Genomic DNA, 7177 nt, shown 5'->3' with positions numbered 1-7177 from the left:
AAAAAAAAAAAAAAAAAGAAAAAAAGATGCTTCAGGAAAGGGGAGATCAAGATGGCAAGTACAAGGACATGGAGCTCATCTCCCCCAATGAACACATCAAAAATACATCTACATGTGGAACAATTCTCACTACAAACTAACTGGAAACTGTCAGAAGAACTCCTATACAACCAAGGCTGTAAGAAAGATACACATGTAATTGGGTCAGACAGGAATTAAAGCGATTGGGTCAGGACCTGTGCCCCTAGAAGGGGTCTCAGAGGAAAAGGGAGATTGGATGGGCAGACACTCGCCCCAGGGAGTGAGTGGGTCAAGCCACAGATTGGGCATCCCAAGCCAAGGGTCCTATGTGAAGGAGACAAGCCCCCTTGGCTGGCCAGAGAACCACTGGGACAGAGAGAAAGGCTGGAGGAGCCTAGACTCTATTTATGAGGAGTGTGCACGGGCTGGCTTGGTGAGAAAGGTCTAGCAGTTGATGGGTTTCCCACCTCCATCTCAAGCCCCAGCCTGAGCCGAATGAAGTTCCTGCCCTGCTCACGTCACGTCACAGTGCGGCACCGGATCTGAGGCAACAAGGACCAGGGAGAAAACTCAACCTTGGGACTCAGAGGCAACTCAGTTCCGGGGAGGACCCTGGGTGGGGCAGCAGTGGCCCCTGTTGGCGCTTACTCAATCAGTGCCCCAGAAGCAGCCCAGACTTCTGACAGCAGCAGCTCTGCCACAGCTCACCCCCTAATACATGCAAAGAAACCACACAGACCTCGCCTCCCCTGTAGAGCAGTTCCATGACAGGTCAGGAATGGCAGAGGCTGGGGACAATGATCAGCTGTGAGACACAAAGGGGTCTTGCCCCCCAGGCAGGGCAGAGAGAGACCTGCCCTGTAGCTGCTGAATTTCCTGCCCCACCCCAAGCCCAGTGAACATTCCAGCCCTACGGCACTGGATCTGGGGCAGCCAGGACCGGGGAAGAGACTCCAAATAAGCTGTGTCTAAGTGGAACCACAGGCAGTGCCATGGACCCTTGTATGCCCACGAGCCCCATTTGCTTTAGCAGTCCCCTCCCTCCCCTGGGGCAAAGGCCCCAGTGCAGGGAGAGGGGAAAAATACACACTTAAAGGGAATAGAGCTAGCTCAAGCCTGACCCTCAGGGCTTCTGCTCCAGCAAATTGAGATCAGACCCTGTCCCTGACAGGGTGGTGACAGCCACTGTGAAGAGAGGAAGTCCCGCCTCACATCCACTGCCAGTTCTAGCCTCTCCATCTCCAACCCCACTTCCTACCAAGGTGATAGCTGCCAGCACACACTGAGGAAAGACATGACCGATGTCCACATCAAATCCAGCCCTCCCAACGAAGGCACTGGGCACACAGTCTGTATAGGGCCACTCCCACATAAGAACACCTCTTTAAGACCACAATAGGTAACAGTTTCACCTAAATTCATAGAAGCAGAGAAAGTTAAGTAAAATGAAAAGGCAGAGGAACTACTGTCAATTGAAAGAGCAAAATAAAATCCCTAAAAAGACAGATAATGAAACAGAAATAAACAATTTGCCAGATAAAGCATTCAAAACATTGGTAATGAAAATGTTAACTGATATAGGGAAAAGAATTGATCTAAACACTGATCATTTGAACAAGGATCTAGAAAATATAAAAATGACCCTATCAAAAATAAATGATTCAACATCAGAAATTTAAAAAAAACACACTAGTAAGAATGAATAGCAGACTAAATAATACAGAAGAATGCATAAGTGATCTGGAAGACAGAATAATGGAAATCACCCAAACAGAAGAGCAAAAAAGAAAAACTAATTAAGAAAAATGAAAGCAATTTAAAAGATCTCTAGGATAACATCAAGTGTTCCAACATTCACATTATAGGGGTTCCAGAAAGAGAAAACAGAGAAAAGTGAATTGAAAATTTGAAGAAATTATGGCCAAAAGCATCTCAAGCCTGAAGAAAGAAACAGATATCCAGATACAGGAAGCACAGAGGATCCCAAGAAAGATGAACCCAAATAGACCCACATCAAGACATATAATTAAAATGGCAAAGTTAAAGAGAGAATTCTAAAGGCAGCAAGAGAAAAACAGAGTCATATACAAGGGAACCTCCATAAGGCTATCAGCTCATTTCTCTGCAGAAACTCTGCAGGCCAGAAGGGAGTAGTGTGATATATTCAAAGAGCTAAAAGGGAAAACCCGGCAACCTAGGATATTCTATCCAGCAAGATTATCATTTAGAATTGAAGGAGAGAGAAAGAACTTTTCAGGCAAGCAAAATCATCATCAATATCATCAATATCAATATCATCAATATCATCAATATCAAACTGACTCTGAAAACTATAAGACATTGATGAAAGAACCTGAAGACAACAGAAATGAATGGAAAGATATACAATGCTCATGGATTGGAAAAATTAATATTGCTAAAATGTCCATACTACCTAAAGTAATCTACAGATTAAGTGCAAATGCTATCAAAAACCAATGCAGGGCTTCCCTGGTGGCACAGTGGTTGAGAGTCCGCCTGCCGACGCAGGGGATATGGGTTCGTGCCCCAGTCCGGGAAGATCCCACATGCCGCAGAGCAGCTGGGCCCGTGGGCCATGGCCGCTGGGCCTGCGCATCCGGAGCCTGTGCTCCGCAACGGGAGAGGCCACAGCAGTGAGAGGCCCGCGTACCAAAAAAAAAAAAAAAAAAAAAAAAAAAAAAAAACCAATGCCATTTTTCCACAGAACTGGAACAAATAATTCTAAAATTTGTATGGAAACACAAAGACCCCAAATTGCCAAAGCAATCTTAAGAAAGAAGAAAGTTGAAGGTATCATGCTTCCTGATTTCAAACTATACTACAAAGCTATAGGAGTCAAAATTGTACAGTACTAGCACAAAAACAGACACATAGATCAATGGGACAAAAAGAGAGTCAAGAAATAAACCCACACTTATATGGGAAATTAGTTTACAACAAAGGAGCCAAAAATAAACAGTGAGGAAAAGATAGTCTCTTCAATAAATTGGGTTGGGAAAACTGTACATCCAAAAGAATGAAACTGGGCCACCTTCTTACACTATATACAAAAATAGACTCAAAATGGATTAAAGACTTAAATGTAAGACCTGAAACCATAAAACTCCTGGAAGAAAACATGCAGTATGCTCTTTAACATCAGTCTTAGCAATATTTTTTTTGGATCTGTCTCTTCAGGCAAGGGAAACAAAGCAAAAATAAGTAAACTGGACTATATCAAACTAAAAAGCTTTTGCACAGCAAAGAACCATTAACAATTAACATATACACGCTATTATATATAAAATAGATAACCAACAAGGATCTACTGTATAGCACAGGGAACTATACTCTATATTTTGTAATAAGCTATAAGGGAAAAGAATCTGAAAAAGAATATATATATTTTTAAAATATATATTATATATATAATATATATATGAACCACTGAATTACTGCACTGTACATCTGAAACTAACACAACATTGTAAGTCAACTATACTTCAATTAAATAAATATATATATATATATATATATATATGGGGTGTGGGCCACACAAAAAAAGAAAACCATCAACAAAACAAAAAACAAATTAATAAGAGAAGATATTTTCAAATGATATATCCAATAAGGAGTTAATAGCCAAAATATAAAAAGAACTCACACAACTCAACATCAAAAAACCAAACAGTCCAATTAAAAATTGGGCAGAGGACCTGAACAGGCATTTTTCCAGAGAAGACATACATATAGCTAGCAGACACATGAAAAGATACTCAGCATCACTAATTATCAGGGAAATGCAAATCAAAATCACACTGAGGTATTGCCTCACAATTGTCAGAATGACTATTGTCAAAAAGACAACAAAAACAAGTGTTGGTTAGGATGTGAAGAAAAGGGAACCCTTGTACACTGTTAGTGGCAATGTAAATTGGTGTAGCCACTATGGAAAGCAGTATGGAGGTTCCTCAAAAAACTAAAAAATGAACTACCATACAATCCAGCAATTCTACTTCTGGGTATTTATACAAAGAAAATGAAAATGCTAATTCAAAAAAGACACATACACCCCAATGTTCATAGCAGTATTATTTACAATGGCCAAGATATGGAAGCAACCTAAATGTTCATTAATAAATGAATGGATAAAGAAGATGTGGTACATACACAATGGAATATAACCATTAAAAAAAGGATGAAATCTTGCCATTTGTAACATGGATGGACATAGAAGATATTACTCTAAGAAAAATATGTTAGAGGAAGACAAATACTGTATGATTTCACTTATATATGGGATCTAAAAACCAAACCAAAACAAACAGATTCATAGAGAACAAACTTGTGGTTGCCAGAGGGGAAGGGGGTGAGGGGTTTGGCAAAATATGTGATAGAGATTAAGAGGTACAAACTTGCAATTATAAAATAAGTCACAGGGATATAATGTATAGCATAGGGAATACAGTCAATAATATTGTAATATATTTGTATGGTGACAGGTAGTTATAGACTTATGGTGATCAATTTGTAATGTATAAAAGTGTTGAATCACTATGTTGTACACCTGCAACTAATATAATATTGTACATCAACTGTACTACAGTAAAATAAAAAAGAAAGATACAGGAAGAGAAGAGAGATCGAAAATATGTAAATTCATGCTCCAACTTATATAAATTTTTAACAAAAATCTAAGTCACATATTGCCTCTGTGCCTTAGGGTTTTCATTGGTAAAATAAAATGATGAGACTATGATAAATTTCTAAGGTCCATTTTAGATCTAAATTTTATGATTCTTTAGTCCAAAAATTAGTTAAGGGTATGTATTTGAATTAACGTCTAGTTGGCGCCTGATGATCCAGGTAATGTAGAGTTTGTAAAAGATATAAAAATTGTTCACAAAGAGGTGAAAACTGAAGTGGTGCAAAGGTAGAAAGGTGTGAAATAACACAATTCTACAGATAAAGGATGAAGCCTGTGGACAGATCTTTAGGGAATCTGAGTATCTCATCTTGTGGAATGACACACCTATCCAGTTACCCAAGCTAGTAGAAAGCTAGGTGCCATCTTTGACCCCTTCTTCCTCACTACCCATCATTCTAACTGATAATACCTCCAATCCATCTACTTCTCTCCATCCCCACTGCCATTTTGCTACCATCCTCTCTTACATACGTGACTTAAATACCCTCTTTTTAAGAAAAATAAGTTATTTTTTAAAGTAATGTTACAAAATTCAAAAATTTCCAAAAGGTATACAATAAACATTTCCCTCCCACCCCAGGCCCCCAGGGACACAATTCCCTTAATAAGAGGAAACCAAACTAACCAAAGTTTTGTGTTCCTTTCAGAGATATTTTATACATATACAAGCATATATGTATATATGTTGGTTTTCTTTCCCGATTCTGTTCACTCTGTTCTGTATCTTGTCTTCCCGCTTAATAATACATCTTGGAGATCATTGCATGTAAGTGTACATAGAGCTCATTCTTTACAATAGCTGTACTCTACAGATATACATTACATTTATACTATTCCCAATCGTTTGCTTTTTACAAATGATGCTGCAATAAATATCTCTTCACAAACTATTTTTCACATTCACAAGTATATCTGTGGGATAACTATAAACTTATATTAATCATCTATTTTATTGGACAGTATCTATTACTCCATAATAAGAGCAACTATTAAATTTATATATTTCTATTTCCTTTTCACTCTCCTCTTCACTCCAATAATGGCACATTCCCATTATTACGAATAAGGAAATGTTGGGGGGGGTTTCCCCTTAGGGTATAGTGTCTTTTCTGGAAGACTTTTCTCTGCCACTTTTGCCTGAAATATGTAGATGCAACATCCTTCTGTATCTATTCATATTCTTATTTAACCACAGCTGCTCTCAGTAGCTTTTCCTCATATATTATGGTTCACAGTTATAGATTTCATCTAATTTTTTTTCAAAGATTGCATTTGCATTTCTGTCTTTTGTTCTTCTTACCTTGCATTGATTTCTGAGAGAAGAGTTTAGTGTCATCTTTACATGGCCATTTAAAAAATAGAAGCCTCTGTAACAGAATTTTATTAGTCTCCCTACCTCCAATCTTATCCTTCAATCCATTTTTTTCAGTTACAACAAGAATGACCTAAAATGCAAATCTGATCATGTCAGTACCCTGCAAGTAACCCTTTCATGACTCTGTACACTCTTGAGATAAAGGCCAAACATCTCTGTCATCTGGCCCCTGCCCACCTATCCTGCCTCATCTATTTTTCTGCAACCCCCTCATACACAGTACTGGAGCCTAATGAATTTCTTTATTCAAACTCTCCGTGATCCGTTCTTCTTCCAGGCATGCAATGTGCTCTTCTCTGTGCCTGCAATATTCTTCTCCTGACACCAACCACTCAGTTACTTCTTAACTCCTGATAACCCTTCAGCACTCAGAATAATAACGAGTTACCATTTTTTTATTGTTTACTGAAATACTGTGCTAAGCAATTTATATGTATTGACTCATTTATTTTCATAGAAAACCAATGAGATGACTACTATTATTATCCCCATTTCAAGTATGAAGAAACTGGAGGGGGTAAAGATTAAGAAATGTGTCCAAGGTGACAAGCTAGTAGATGTTGGAGCTGCAGCTAGACTGCAGCTCTGCAAAGGTCCTACAACAACAAACTGGCTAGACATTATGCCACTCTTACGTCACTGCTCCTCACCCCTCAGCTTTGGGTTAATTGCCTCACCTCCATGCACCAACAGCTGCTTGTACTTCTCCCTTCATAATTCTTAGCACAGTATTACAATTTCTTGTTTTCTTACCAGAGATGCCTTCTAGAATATGAGATTCTTGAGGTTAAAAACTGTATCTGTCTTGTTTCCTATTGTATCCACCTTCCCTGACACACAGCAAGTGCTCAATACATTTTTTTTGAAATGAAAATTTTTTCCCAGGATTGAAAAATGGGAGACTCTTTTTTAATATGTAGGAGAATGTGACAAGAGGTCAGAATCATAAAAAGCCCTTCCCTCAGCTAGGTCATCAGTGATAATAACTGCTAAGACTATTGAAACCTTATCAGGGCTTCCCTGGTGGCGCAGTGGTTGAGAGTCCGCCTGCCGATGCAGGGGACACGGGTTCA

This window comes from Physeter macrocephalus, chromosome 1 (genome assembly GCF_002837175.3).
Source record: "Physeter macrocephalus isolate SW-GA chromosome 1, ASM283717v5, whole genome shotgun sequence".
Lineage (NCBI taxonomy): Eukaryota > Metazoa > Chordata > Mammalia > Artiodactyla > Physeteridae > Physeter > Physeter macrocephalus.
Note: the sequence above shows the minus strand (reverse complement) of the source record.